A 15,869-nucleotide genomic window follows, 5' to 3' on the forward strand; every position below is an offset into this window, starting at 1 on the left:
CAGTGATTAATCCCATACAATATTCTCAGGGGGAAAAAATATACAGTCCTATGTAATATGATATATTTTTTCATTCCATAGTACAAATATTTTAATGAAATAATGAAAACTGGAATGAATTTCATTAAAAGAAAATTCTATTTTTATTTATATTTGTATGTTATAGATCAGACAAAAAAGTGGCCAAAACCTTTCACCGTGTCTTAGTTAAAGTGGTTGTCCACTTTTAGTAATAAACCAGACAACACTGTGAAATGGGCTGCAATAAAGAACTGAGTTGTGGTGATTTAACTAATCGATCTACGTGAATTGAATTTGTTACAAATTTTCTAAAAGATTCTAATTTCATTGAATCCAAAACCTGTGTGATTCCTTCCACATGAATAGCTCAATTATACAGGTCAGAAGACAGAGAAAAAGGCAACTGTCACAGAAAAGGGATACTTTTTGTAAAAAAAAAAAAAATTTACAAAAAATACTGACAGTGCAGTGTATTAAACAGGATGTTTGTTACCACCGGCTACCAGTGTATACCCATAGACATATATGTCACTGTCACTTTGACATTACTAATGCTGTCTTGACACTAGAGAACTTAAAAGGGGTTGGATAGCATCCTAGGAGACCTTAGAGTACCATACACAACTTTCTTAGGACAATTGGGGTACTTTTGATTCAGGCCAAATTAACTCAGATCGTATCTGATGAGCGATTCAACTGAATCTGACCTGAAATGAATTTTAGGAGATTCATCTCTACGGGGCAACACCAACCTAGTGAATCCACTACTGCCGCTCCAGGCTCTGTTGACCCAGTTGCAACACGTTAACCCTGCAGCCAACCACTGGCCTCTTTGATTCACCGTTTGGCAACGAGCTCCTTGATAAGTACAGTTCTTTATTACTACCTACTCCCCAGTGTTGGCAGATATTAACTGAAACCGGAGAACCTCTTGAAGGTTAGTGTCACTTTTTTTTTTTATAGAAACAATCCAAATGTTGACATGTAATTTGTGCTGTACAAATATATATATATTTTTTTATATTTTTACAGTTTTCATGTATTATATGGTCCATTCAGCTTTGGATTATTTTCAATGCATACCTGCCTAGAAATAAATCATTTGATGGAACGCATGTACAGTACAGACCAAAAGTTTGGATACACCTTCTCATTCAAAGAGTTTTCTTTATTTTCATGACTATGAAAATTGTAGATTCACACTGAAGGCATCAAAACTATGAATTAACACGTGTGGAATTATATACATAACAAACAAGTGTGAAACAGCTGAAAATATGTCATATTCTAGGTTCTTCAAAGTAGCCACCTTTTGCTTTGTTTACTGCTTTGCATACTCTTGGCATTCTCTTGATGAGCTTCAAGAGGTAGTCCCCTGAAATGGTTTTCACTTCACAGGTGTACGCTGTCAGGTTTAATAAGTGGGATTTCTTGCCTTATAAATGGGGTTGGGACCATCAGTGGTGTTGAGGAGAAGTCAGGTGGATACACAGCTGATAGTCCTACTGAATAGACTGTTAGAATTGGTATTATGGCATGAAAAAAGCAGTTAAGTAAAGAAAAACGAGTGGCCATCATTACTTTAAGAAATGAAGGTCAGTCAGTCAGCCGAAAAATTGGGAAAACTTTGAAAGTAAGGGCTATTTGACCATGAAGGAGAGTGATGGGGTGCTGCGCCAGATGACCTGGCCTCCACAGTCACCGGACCTGAACCCAATCGAGATGGTTTGGGGTGAGCTGGACCGCAGAGTAAAGGCAAAAGGGCCAACAAGTGCTAAGCATCTCTGGGAACTCCTTCAAGACTGTTGGAAGACCATTTCAGGGGACTACCTCTTGAAGCTCATCAAGAGAATGCCAAGAGTGTGCAAAGCAGTAATCAAAGCAAAAGGTGGCTACTTTGAAGAACCAGGAATATGACATATTTTTAGTTGTTTCACACTTGTTTGTTATGTATATAATTCCACATGTGTTAATTCATAGTTTTGATGCCTTCATAGTCATGAAAATAAAGAAAACTCTTTGAATGAGAAGGTGTGTCCAAACTTTTGGTCTGTACTGTATTTAATGAGCATGAACAGAAATGAACAATGCCGAGGGAGATCCCAGAGCAAAATAAAAATGATCAAAATAACTGCAATCCAAGTCATGTAAATATACAGCAATGTCAGCAATAAGCTTGCAATCTGAAATGTGCATGAGCCGCCTCCTTCTGTGGTAGGACTGAGTGGTGGGTCTTGTGGAACATAAAAAGTAAAAGAGTCAATAAAATCCTAAATAGTGTTCAGACTTCAGCCCCCTTTTCTGATCCAAGATATGTCCACCATAGTATGAACATATCATTGCATCTTTCTGTGTGTGATCATATATGATAACCCTACCACTTCTTAAGTAGATAGATCTCAGCACCTGTTATACCATAGATGTAAAATAGCTACAAACCAGTCAAACTAATTATTTGGTTCAGCATCTGAATGTAACTGTGAGCATATAATATTCTTGCTTACTATCCTTGATAGGATGAAAGTGCTAAATTCCATGGGTTGAGATTTATCATGATGGAATTCAGAGTCTGTATTACTGCAATTTACACCAAATTTATGAAATGTTGGATGATGTTTGATAAATGTTGGTGCATCTTTACATCTAACATTATGTCTCGAGATTTTACTCCACTTTCTACACAACATTTTTACTAGAGTAAGAATGCAACATTGTTTGTGCCTTTTTAAAAAGTCACAGCAGGAGTGAAAAAACACAGCAGTTCTACATATCCATGCAGGATACATGACATAATAACTACAGTATATTCTGTGAGTCAGTATGAGTTCCCCAATACCAAGTTTTACATACTGTAATTCTTTTTTTCATGGTTTCTACTTCTCCACAATTAAAACTCTTTCTTAATTTTGTTTGTGTTAGGTTTTTATTTTTCTGTTGATGGAGCTTTTTGATGGCTTGTTTTTTGTGCAGGATTAGTGATAGTTTTTATCTGAGCCATTTTGGGATGCATACGATTTTTTTTTTTTTTTTTTTTTGTGGAAATGTAACAAAAGCAGCAATTTTAGCATTTTTTATACTGTGCATTGTCCAGGATAAAAGTCTGTTTTTTGTTTTTTTTATATAGTTATTTTCAACTAAATAAACATATTATGACCTGAGGGCTATTTATAAGCAACTCCTCAGCAGCTGCAATTGCATCGCCGAGGCTGATAGCATGAGAGAGGGAGCCCCCTCCCTCTTTCTTACCACCTAGATGCCAGGGACAGCATTGACCTTGGCATCTGAGAGGTTAAACTGTCAGCATTAACAGTGTGCCAACAGTATAATATAGCTGGCACCTGCAAGTGATGGTGTAGGCACAGCTCTTCAGCCATCACAGCACTGCACATGTATGGTGCTGTGTGCTAACTACCAGGTTACAGTGCCATACATGTATGGTGCACTGTGCGAAGGGGTTAAATCTGCTTGAAAGGATGATCATGTCCACTTTTCCAACTACTTTTCAAAACTGGAGTGGTGTAAAAATATAAAATGTTGCAATTTTTTTATTTTATTTATTTATTTTTGCTAATAGGCCCAAAAAGTCAAAAAGCCTTTATTTAGTGACTTTTTGAAGCCAGAATTCTGGAGTGCAGGGCTAGATAAATTTCCCTCAATCGTATCATGAGGTCATATCATTTGTGACAAAACTTTCAGACAACTGTTCAGCACAAAGCTAGATGGACACCTACAGGTATTGCAGTGGAGCCATGCCATTGCTACAACAGACCTACTGTTACATTTAGGAGGAGAATCTCTTTAATGGTACTCTCCAGCTTAGGCCAGGTTCACCATTTAGTTTTCCATTCTTGTGATTCGTCAGAAAAATTTGAAAAACAGATGCTTTATTTTAAGCATCCGTTAAGTTTTTGCATCAGTTTTTGTCAGTTCCATCTCAGATCCAGGAGAAAAAGTTCTGTGAGGATAAAATTTTGTCTTATCAAAAATAACAGATCTCAGACGTAGCTGACAAAAACAGATGTAAAATAAGCACTAGTATGGATGCTCAAATAAATAATCATTTTTTCTTAAAATTTTTTGGTTCTTCTAACGAATCAGAAGAACAGAAAACTAAATGGTAATATGAACCCTGACCAGTGGCGTAACTACAGGGGAAGCAGGGGAAGCAGCTGCTTCGGGGCCCGGGCTGACTAGGGGCCCGGCGCCCAGCAACGTGAGGCACAAAGTTTCCTAATTATCTAATAGTTTTTCAGGCCAGGCCCCTTCACATACAGGGCAGCTCCAATTGGCCTGGCCTGTCCATCACCAAACACTGCCCCCTGTGTGACCAAATGTGAGCAGCAACACAGTCTCCAGCACAGCCCGAAGCTTGACTCCACCCACTCATGTGACTGATCACGTGCTCCTGACATCATGAAAGGTCCTTTTGCTCACTATGAACTCGCATCTCCTGAGGTAGGACATGTAACTGAAATAGTATATAGCCAGTTCACAGTGAGTTGGTCCCCCCCACACCTCAGTGTACAGTCCCTCCACATCTTAGTGTACAGTCCCCCCACACCTCAGTGTACAGTCCCCCCACATCTAAGTGTGCAGTCCCCCCATACCTCAGTGTACAGTCCCCCCATACCTCAGTGTTCAGTCCCCCATACCTCAGTGTACAGTCCCCCCACATCTCAGTGTACAGTCCCCCCATACCTCAATGTACAGTCCCCCCACATCTCAGTGTACAGTCCCCCCATACCTCAATGTACAGTCCCCCCACATCTCAGTGTACAGTCCCCCTGATACCTCAATGTACAGGTTCCCCACATCTCAGTGTAAAGTCCCCCCCCATACCTCAATGTACAGTCCCCCCACATCTCAGTGTACAGTCCCCCCACATCTCAGTGTACAGTCCCCCCACATCTCAGTGTACAGTCCCCCCATACCTCAATGTACAGTCCCCCACATCTCAGTGTACAGTCCCCACCATACCTCAGTGTACAGTCCCCCCACATCTCAGTATACAGTCCCCCCACATCTCAGTGTACATTCCCCCATACCTCAATGTACAGTTCCCCCACATCTCAGTGTACAGTCCCCCCATACCTCAATGTACAGTCCCCCCACATCTCAGTTTACAGTCCCCCCATATCTCAGTGTACAGTCCCCCTACATCTCAGTGAACAGTCCCCCCCATACCTCAGTGTACAGTCCCCCCACATCTCAGTACACAGTCCCCCCCATACCTCAGTGTACAGTCCACCCCACATCTCAGCGTACAGTCCCCCCCACATCTCAGTGTACAGTCTCCCCACACCTCAGCGTACAGTCCCCCCCACATCTCAGTGTACAGTCCTCCCACATCTCAGTGTACAGTCCCCCCCATACTTCAGTGTACAGTCCCCCCCACATCTCAGCATACAGTCCCCCCCATACCTCAGCCTACAGTCCCCCCCACACCTCAGCGTACAGTCCCCCAGACATCTCAGCGTACAGTCCCCCCCACATCTCAGTTCAAAATAAGTTACTACATGAGTAGGATCTGCATACTTCTCCCGCGCTGCTGACACTCGCGAACTCCATGATCCATGTGAAAAAGCACGTTACTCTCCTGTTTCTGATCCACGTGATCTGGGAGTGCCACGTGATGTTGTGACGTCAGTAGGTCCTTGCCAAGTATAGTATTTAGCCATTGCCGTAAGACATGTGAATGGAGCATTTCCAGCACTGATGTAGATACGGGGGTTGCAGAAAACCAGAGCCCCCCGCCTTTCCTGTACTGCTTCTGGGGAACTACAAGTCCCAGAATATTAGTTCTTGCGATAGGTGTAAATCCATTAAAACCTGGCTACCCTTATGTATGGAGAAAGTGAGCTGTGATGGTGAGCTGTGGTTATTAGGGGCTCAGACCATTGGGACAGTCGGTGTCAGCCCTGCAGGAATACAGCAATACATAGAATGGGCACCTATCCTACAGCAGGGGTCATACTGAGCTGTACATACAATCTAGTGTGATGTCATATTCACCTCTTCGGTTATATCACACGGGAAAGCACAATTCTGCAGCAACTCCCCCCCCCCCCTTCCCCCAGCCCTTGTCTATGCTGCCCTGGTCTGTGCCCCCCTGGCACCTGAGATGCGAAGTGCGCGGGGTGGGGGGCCCCATACAAAAAAATTGCTGTGGGGCCCAGTCACTTCTAGTTACGCCCCTGACCCTGATCTTACCTAGATATAGGTAGATTTGGGAGAAGAAGGAATGAACTACATTTCCAGAAAGTTTTACTTTTGCCTGCAGTAATGTGACGGGATGCACCACCATCATAAATCTCTGACCTGAAATAACAGGAAGTGTTATTTTTCACACTTGAGTACAAGTGACTCTGATATTGTATATATGTAGTAGACAAAGGAAAGCTCCACAACAATACTTTATCTCTTCTGCTTGAATTGCTTGTCAGCATGCATTCATATCTATGTTTAGTATTTTGTCGGCAGCCTTGTAGGGCTGTACCTTGCTCCTGGTGCAATGTAAACCATTGCAAAATCTGAGCACCTACCTGGATGTCTGTCAAGTTTAATCTTACAGAAAGTGAATGAGGATACGGCAAAGATTTACACAAAGCCCATTGTACAGGGCATGTAAGCGGATGTCCAGTAGTGGACTGTCAAAAAGAGCAGGAAGACAGTGAATGAAGCCAAGGGAGTGCACTGAGTATCACATTAGTTCCTTTCCCTGAGCAAAACTGCTGAAAAGGTGTTCATGGGATCAAGTAGCAAGAAAGTGTCAATAGCTTTTTAATAAACTTTGTAACAAAATGTATCCCTTTTGCCCAGAGGTGAAGTTTTGCCTTCTCTTTCAGTAACCACTTCTGTATTTAAGGCGTTCAATTACTGCCTTGCAGGGTGGTGTATTTATAGGATTTTGGTCATATCGTTTATTGAATGATTTAAACTTTCCTTTAGAGCATATTTACTAAAAAATAAACATATTTTGACATAAATTATTGACATCAATTAGTGATGAGCGAATCAAAGTATCTAAAGTGGACCTCGATCTAAGTTCGAAAAATAAAAAAAAATTGATTTGCCGCAAAGCCAAATTTCCTTCCGCTTCATGGTATCAATTTTCCCTAAAATGGCGGTAGAAAAATACCTACTCACCTCATCCATTTGTTTGCAAAGAGCCTGCAGCGGCCATCTTGATTGAAGATACTGTGCAAAATCAAGATGCATGTGGTGGGCCCTTTATGATCAAATAAAAAAGTTGAGTATTTATTTTTTAAACTGATTAACCCCTGAAAGCCCTAATTTTTAATCTCAGATGCTGCGATCATCGATGGACACGGCATCTGAGAGGTTCAATGACAGGGGGGTGGCGCAATCGTCGTTCCCCATCATTGTGCCCACTACATACAAAGAAATGACAAGTAATTCATTTTTTGTGAAATTTGGTGAAGCAGTTGAATCGAATTTACCATAACTTCCCTCACCTCTAGCATCAATCAACTACCGGAGGAAAAAGAAAGGAGTTTCGAGACACTTCTTGAATAAAAACTCTTTTGCCTGTCACCTCTCCTGACCGGTCTGTTTTAGTAACCACTTGTATTCCCCAAATCTGGAGCATCTATTCTTTTGACTTCATGATTCCTTTCTGATTCCTTCTAAAAGTTATTAATTAATTACTAGCAGTTTGTAATGAAAGTCCAGAAAACTGCTACCAGTTGGGAGATGTCCTTGCACAGTCTGACATTACCCAATCAATGTTGCCAGTGTTGTGCCGGGACACCCCCAACTGGTAATAGCCATCTGGACCTTTATAGCAGACTGCTGGCAATTCATTTATAACTTCTAGCAGAAATAATAAAAGAATGGCACAACATAGATTCATAACAATAGATGCTCTGGAATTGTTACTACATATGGAATACAAGTAATTACTAAAATAGGAAAAATGTGGATGGATCCAGCACTCAGATAGAAAGGAATTCTTTTATAGACTCAGAACATAGTAGAAAAATATTAAAAACACTGTGGCTTACGTGTTTCGGGCATACAAGCCTTTCCTCATAGCATATAAGACATAGAAAATATTTAATTAACAATACTTTTTCACTTATTTTCACCTACAATAGCCATCCATATAAAATTTCCTTTCGGGATCTAACTCTGATTGGTGATTCTTTTCATAACCAGGTCATTATCAAGTTGTACGTAACACCATTTAGGCCGCAAGCAGCTGCATTCCCAAATACAACAATTTGCAGCATCCCGTTAGAGGAGTACATTACGTGCCTCTTCAGACATTAGGCATTTTTACAAGGATCGTGTCATCATTGATGACCTTTTCCTCAACAAAAATAGAGAATCTTTACTCAGTGATGGCACTGTCACAAAAAACTCCCCCCAAAAATGTATCACCACCAATCGTAATACTGAGTTAGTTACTTTTTCTACTAATTATTCTTTAGAATATGATTGGACTGTTCATCTCCTCCAAAAATATTTACCTATGATCCCCAAATTAAAAATATTCTTAACCCCTTAGGGACCCATGACGTACCGGTACGGCATGGATCCCGAGTCCTTAAGGACCCATGACGTACCGGTACATCATCTCTAGTTCCGATCACCGCCGCAGTGTTACCGCAGGTCAATTCAGACCTGCAGTTTGCGGCTTTTTATTGTGCGGGCGACGGTAGTCGGCGGTGCCATCGGGTCCCCATGGGGCTGTGGGGGGGACCCGATGGCATGGAAGGCAGCACGATGCCTTCCTAAAGCATTGCGCTGCCTTCCAGTGAAGAGCCTGTGAGATCCAGCCCCCTGGATCTCACAGGCCGGAAGCTGTATGAGTAATACACACTGTATTACTCATGCAGCCAATGCATTCCAATACAGAAATATTGGAATGCATTGTAAAGAATTAGACCCCCAAAAGTTCAAGTCCCAAAGTGGGACAAAAAATAAAGTGAAAAAAAAGTTGAAAAAAAAAAGTTTCCCCCCAAAAAATGTAAAGTTTCAAGTAAAAATAAACAAAAACGTCATTTTCCCCAAATAAAGTAAAAAAAAATTGGTAAAGCTTAGGGGAAAAAAAAGTATACATATTAGGTATCGCCGCGTTCGTATTGACCGGCTCTATAAACATATCACATGATCTAACCCCTCAGATGAACACCGTAAAAAATAAAAAATAAAAACTGTGCTAAATAAACGATTTTTTGGTCACCTTACACCACAAAAAGTACAACAGCAAGCGATCAAAAAGGCGTTTGCCCACCAAAATAGTACCAATCTAACCGTCACCTCATCCCGCAAAAAATGAGCCCCTACCTGAGACAATCGCCCAAAAAATTAAAAAACTATGGCTCTCAGAATATGGAGACACTAAAACATGATTTTTTTTTTATTTCAAAAATGATATTATTGTGTAAAACTTACATAAAAAAAAGTATACATATTAAGTATCGCCGCGTCTGTATCGACCGGCTCTATAAAAATATTACATGACCTAGTCCCTCAGATGAATATCGTAAAAAAATTTAAATAAAAACTGTGCTAAATAAAAAAAAATTGTCACCTTACATCACAAAAAGTGTAATAGCAAGCGATCAAAAAGTCACACGCACCCCAAAATAGTGCCAATAAAACCGTCATCTCATCCCTCAAAAATCATACCATACCCAAGGTAATCGCCCAAAAACTGAAAAAATTATAGCTCTCAGACTATGGAAACACTAAAACATGATTTTTTTTGCTTCAAAAAAGAAATCATTGTGTAAAACTTACATAAATAAATAAAAAAGTATACATATTAGGTATCGCCGCATCCATGACAACCTGGTCTATAAAAATATCACATGATCTAACCTGTCAGATGAATGTTGTAAATAAAAAATAAATAAAAACGGTGCCAAAACATCTATTTCTTGTTATCTTGCCTATAAGTTTAATATAGAGCAACCAAAAATCATATGTAACCTAAACTAGTACCAACAATACTGCCACCCTATCCCGTAGTTTCTAAAATAGGCCCATTTTTTTTGAGTTTCTACTCTAGGGGTGCATCAGGGGGGCTTCAAATGGGACATGGTGTCAAAAAAAACAGTCCAGCAAAATCTGCCTTCCAAAAACCGTATGTCATTCCTTTCCTTCTCCGCCATGCCGTGTGCCGGTACAGCTGTTTATGACCACATATGGGGTGTTTCTGTAAACTACAGAATCAGGGCCATGAATATTGAGTTTTGTTTGGCTGTTAACCCTTTCTTTGTTACTGGGAAAAATGGATTAAAATGAAAAATTTGCCAAAACATTTAAATTCTGAAATTTCATCTCTATTTGCCAATAACTCTTGTGGAACACCTAAAGGGTTAACTTCGTTTGTAAAATCTGTTTTGAATACCTTGAGGGGTGTAGTTTCTTAGATGGGGTCACTTTTATGGAGTTTCTACTCTAGGGTTGCATCAGGGGGGCTTCAAATGGGACATGGTTTTAAAAAAAAAGTCCAGCAAAATCTGCCTTCCAAAAACCGTATGGCATTCCTTTCCTTCTGCGCCCTGCCGTGTGCTGGTACAGTAGTTTACGACCACATATGGGGTGTTTCTGTAAACTACAGAATCAGGGCCATAAATATTGAGTTTGGTTTGTCTGTTAACTCTTGCTTTGTAACTGGAAAAAAATTATAAAAATAGAAAATCTGCAAAAAGTGAAATTTTGAAATTGTATCTCTATTTTCCATTAATTCTTGTGGAACACCTTAAGGGTAAACGACGTTTGTAAAATCAGTTTTGAATACTTTGAGGGGTGTAGTTTCTTAGATTGGGTCACTTTTATGGAGTTTCTACTCTAGGGGTGCATCAGGGGGGCTTCAAATGGGACATGGTATCAAAAAAAACAGTCCAGCAAAATCTGCCTTCCAAAAACCGTATGGCATTCCTTTCCTTCTGCGCCCTGCCGTGTGCCCGTACAGTAGTTTACGACCACATATGGGGTGTTTCTGTAAACTACAGAATCAGGGCCATAAATATTGAGTTTGGTTTGTCTGTTAACCCTTGCTTTGTAACTGGAAAAAAATTATTAAAATGGAAAATCTGCCAAAAAAGTGAAATTTTTAAATTGTATCTCTATTTTCCATTAATTCTTGTGGAACACCTAAAGGGTTAACAAAGTTTGTAAAATCAGTTTTGAATACCTTGAGGGGTGTAGTTTATAGAATGGGGTCATTTTTGGGTGGTTTCTATTATGTAAGCCTCGCAAAGTGACTTCAGACCTGAACTGGTCCCTTAAAATTGGGTTTCTGAAAATTTCTGAAAAATTTAAAGATTAGCTTCTAAACTTCTAAGCCTTGTAACATCCCCAAAAAATAAAATATCATTCCCAAAATGATCCAAACATGAAGTAGACATATGGGGAATGTAAAATAATAACTATTTTTGCAGGTATTTCTATGTATTATAGAAGTAGAGAAATTGAAACTTGGAAATTTGCAATTTTTTTAAGTTTTTGGTAAATTTGGTATTTTTTTATAAATAAAAATGAATTTTTTTGACTTCATTTTACCAGTGTCATGAAGTAAAATATGTGACGAAAAAACAATCTCAGAATGGCCTGGATAAGTCAAAGCGTTTTAAAGTTATCAGCACTTAAAGTGACACTGGTCAGATTTGCAAAAAATGGCCAAGTCCGTAAGGTGAAATAGGGCCGAGTCCTTAAGGGGTTAAGTATGGCTGCAGATTTGGAGCCAAACGGGGTGTAATACTTTAGCTTCCTCCATGTATATCCCCAAACAGTTACATTGGCAAAAATGCACAACACTGGCTTACATGGAAAGGTCGACTTAAATGTGGTCACAACAGATATAATATATGTAAATACATCAAACCCTGTAAATCTGTGACCTCCACAGCAAATAATGATTGTCATAATATCAATACTTTTATTAACTGTAACACCAACTATATTATTTATGTTATTGAATGTACTGAATGCGGGATCCAGTACATTGGGTGTACCACCTGCAGCCTTAAAAAAACCATAGGTGAACACCTCAACAGTATTAAAAAGCCTCAACTGAAAAACTTGTCAGGTGCAGCTGCACATTGTGTGAGCAGCCACCAAGGCAACACACGGACCTTGCAGGCAGGGGTGTCGCTAGGTTAAAACATTCGGCGCCTGGGCCCTCGGATGTTTTGTCCCATGCCCGAATGTCCTGCCTGCTAGTTACAACTGTATTGCCGTACACAAAACGGCAATACAATTGAATCTAAGGCTCCATTCACACGTCCGCAAATGGGTCCGCATCCGTTCCGCAATTTTGCGGAAGGGGTGCGGACCCATTCATTTTCTATGGGGACGGAATGGATGCAGACAGCACACAGTGTGCTGTCAGTATCCGCATTTGCAGAGCGCGGCCCCGATCTTCAGGTCCGCAGCTCCGCAAAAGAGAGAACATGTCCTATTCTTGTCCGCAGCTTGCGGACAAGAATAGCCATTTATATAGGGGTGCTGGGCGGGTGTGTTGCGGATCTGCAATTTGCGGGTCCGCAACACACCACGGACGTGTGAATGGAGCCTAATACACTGGGAAGAGATGAAGGACCTGTGATGACATCACAGGTCATGTGATCAGCAAAACAGGCTGTGATAGGATGACCTGGATGATGTCACCATCATGTGACCAGTGCAGGATTGGACCGGAGTGAAGAGGAGAAGGAGCCTAATGGTGATGTCTGTACATGAGAAAAGGTAAGTGAAGGGAGGGGCAGAGCAATGCTGGGAGTTGTAGTTATTTAACTGGGATGTATGTTAGGGCTGAAGGGAGGGAAGTTATTGACATGGAACTGTGTGCTTGAGGTGGCTGGGGGAGGGAGTGATGTTATTTACATGGGACTGTATGTTGAAAGTGGATGGTGGGGGGGAATGATGTTTATGTACATGGGACTTAATGTTTAGGCTACGTTCACACTTGCGTTTGGGGATCCGCTTGTGAGATCAGTTTCAAGGCTCTCACAAGCAGCCCCAAATGCATCAGTTTAACCCCAATGCATAATGAATGGATGCGGATCCATTCAGAATGCATTCGTTCGGCTCCGTACGGTCCCCCGTTCCGTTTTGGAGGCGGACCCCAAAATGCTGCAAGCAGCGTTTTTTGTGTCCGCATGGCCTTGCGGATCCAAACGTATCTGTCCTGACTTACAATGTAAGTCAATGGGGACGGATCCCTTTGCATTGACACAAAATAGTGCAATTGTAAACGGATCCGTCCCCCATTGACTATCAATGTAAGTCAGGACGGATCCGTATTGGGACTTAGAAATTCAAATCTAATACAAACGAATCGGTCCTGAACGGATGCATTCGTTTGTATTATCGGTGCGGATCCGTCCTGTACAAGTACAGGACAGATCCGCACGAACGCAAGTGTGAAAGTAGCCTTAGGGGGTGATGTTTACATGGGATTGTACGTTGGAGGCGGCTGGGGAGGAGGTGATGTTATTTACATGGGACTGTATGGTGGAGGGAGGATTATAACTGCAGGGGGCACTGCAGATCCAGGGGACATTATAGGCGGTCTTATTACTACTGGGGGCTCTATAGGAGGGTCTTATAGATCCGCCTTATTTCTACTAAGCGCACTATGGGGGCCTTATTACTACTGAGAGGTCTGTGGGGAGCTTTATTACACCTGGGGGAACAATAGGGGGCCTTATTTCTACTGGGGACTCTGTGAGGGTATTATTAATATGGGAGGGCTCTTCTAATAATGGGGGCATTGTTGAGGAGCATTGGGGCAGTGTTACTAATGAGGGCATTCTAGAAGGGAATTACTATTGGTGGGACTATGAGGAGCACTATTACTATGGGGGGCAGTAATGTTTCTTCAGGATAGTATTTGGGGGGGGGCAGGGGCGTAACTAAAGGCTCATGGTCCCCGGTGCAAGAGTTCAGCTTGGGCCCCCCTTCCCTCAGTGCTTTGTGTGTCTTCTTATGTGGCACAATTGTCTCTGGGCCTCTTCAGGCTCCTGGGCCCGGTAGCGACTGCTACCTCTGCACCCCCTATAGCTACACTCGGGTAGGGGGGGGGGGGGCACAGCAAGCAGCAGGATAACACTGTGGGGACTCCAGTTGGGGGATAATGATAGAATGTGAGGAAGCTAAGATGTCTGTGTGTCACACTCTGCAGAGACGAGGCGGCTGAGAGAAGTTGTCCAGACCGAGTGGAGAAGATGATGAGAGAGAAGATCTACAGAGAAGATGATGACAGAGAGGAGACGTCACCTGGAGGCCCTGGACGTGACAGGTAAGTGCTGGTGTATAGCAAGTACAGCAAAGTGCGGGGGGGGGGGGGCAACATATTTATTGGGGCTTGTGCCCCGGATCTTTTGAGACCCTAGCAACGCCCCTGCTTGCAGGTAAAATCCATTGAAAGAGTTAACCAGTCCAAAAGAAAAGGCAATTGGAGACAAGCTCTGCTGAGGCGTAAGGCGCACTGGATCCTCACCACTGGAAGCAGGTCTCCTAATGGTATGAACCTTAAAGGGTTTGTCTCATCCAGGACAATGGGGGCATTTCACTAGGATATGCCCCCATTGTCTTATAGGTGCGCTGCTGGGAGCTGCACCTATATCGAGAACGGAGTCCCTCTATTCACTTCTATGGGGAGCCGGAGTTCGCCAGCCACCACCTTTCAGGGCTCCGTTCTCCATATAGGTGTGGGTCCCAGCGGTGGGACCCGCACCTATAAGACAATGGGGGCATATCCTAGCGATATGCCCCCATTGTCTATGATGAGATAACCCCTTTAAAAATGATTTGGCACATACCAGAGTTTCTGTGTTACTGCTTTTCAGTATATATATTTTTATCATTTTCTCTGTCTTGTATGCTATGAGGAAGGGCTTGTATGCCCGAAACGCACAAGCCACAGTGGTTTTACATTTTTTCTACTATGTTCTTAGTCAATACAGCAATTAGTTTTGTGCTGGATCCATCCACGTTTTTCATGCATTGTTCCGGGTTGCCAGGCCAGATCGCGTGCGCCATACCTGGATGGAGGTGAGCTGATCCAAATTTCTTTCTGACTTACCAGTTACTGAAACAGGCATGTCAGGAGATTAAAATCACTTATTTCAGACATAATGGGGCACATTCATTAAGACCGGCATTAGACGCCGGTCTTATTAAAGCCCCTGCACTGGCGGTGGATCAGCCAGAGTTATGAAGTGGCACCGGCCTCTCCATAACTTTGGCGCATCCAGTGCCAGTTCTAAATGTAAGACAGCTTCCTTGCTGTCTTATATTTAGACCATTTTCTACGAGTAAAACAGGCACAGAAAATGATGAATGAGCCGGTCCTACCGGCCTGTCCCCTTCCCCGCCGACACCATGCCCACTATTTAGACCTGGCTTGAGTGGAGAGACGTCACAGATAGCGGTGCAACTAATCATTGCACCGCCATCTGCGCCTGAAATATGCCTAATTTAGGTGTATTTCAGATTAATAAATGACCCCCAATATCCTTATTTATGACATACATCCACATTACTTAACAGGTGTATTTAAAACCAAAGAATGCCCTCCTTAGTAAACTAGAAATATATTGCACAAATTTGCCATTCTGAATTTTAGAAAAGCTGGGTGACACACATTATGCCGCACACATGGGATTTCACCCTGACAGTAACCCCTGTTGGTACCATTTTGGCTGTCTTGCAACTTCCCAGTAACAGCTAAAAAAATAATTGGCAGAACAGAAGTTTTACAGAAGATGAAAACTTGTCCACGCTGACATTTTGTCTATAACGACATAACGTCAGGTAACTGATCACTGTGGGCTGCAGGAGTATTTTCTATCTCAGACCCATTATAG

The sequence above is a fragment of the Bufo bufo genome, chromosome 4 (assembly GCF_905171765.1).
Source record: "Bufo bufo chromosome 4, aBufBuf1.1, whole genome shotgun sequence".
NCBI classification, from domain to species: Eukaryota; Metazoa; Chordata; class Amphibia; order Anura; family Bufonidae; genus Bufo; species Bufo bufo.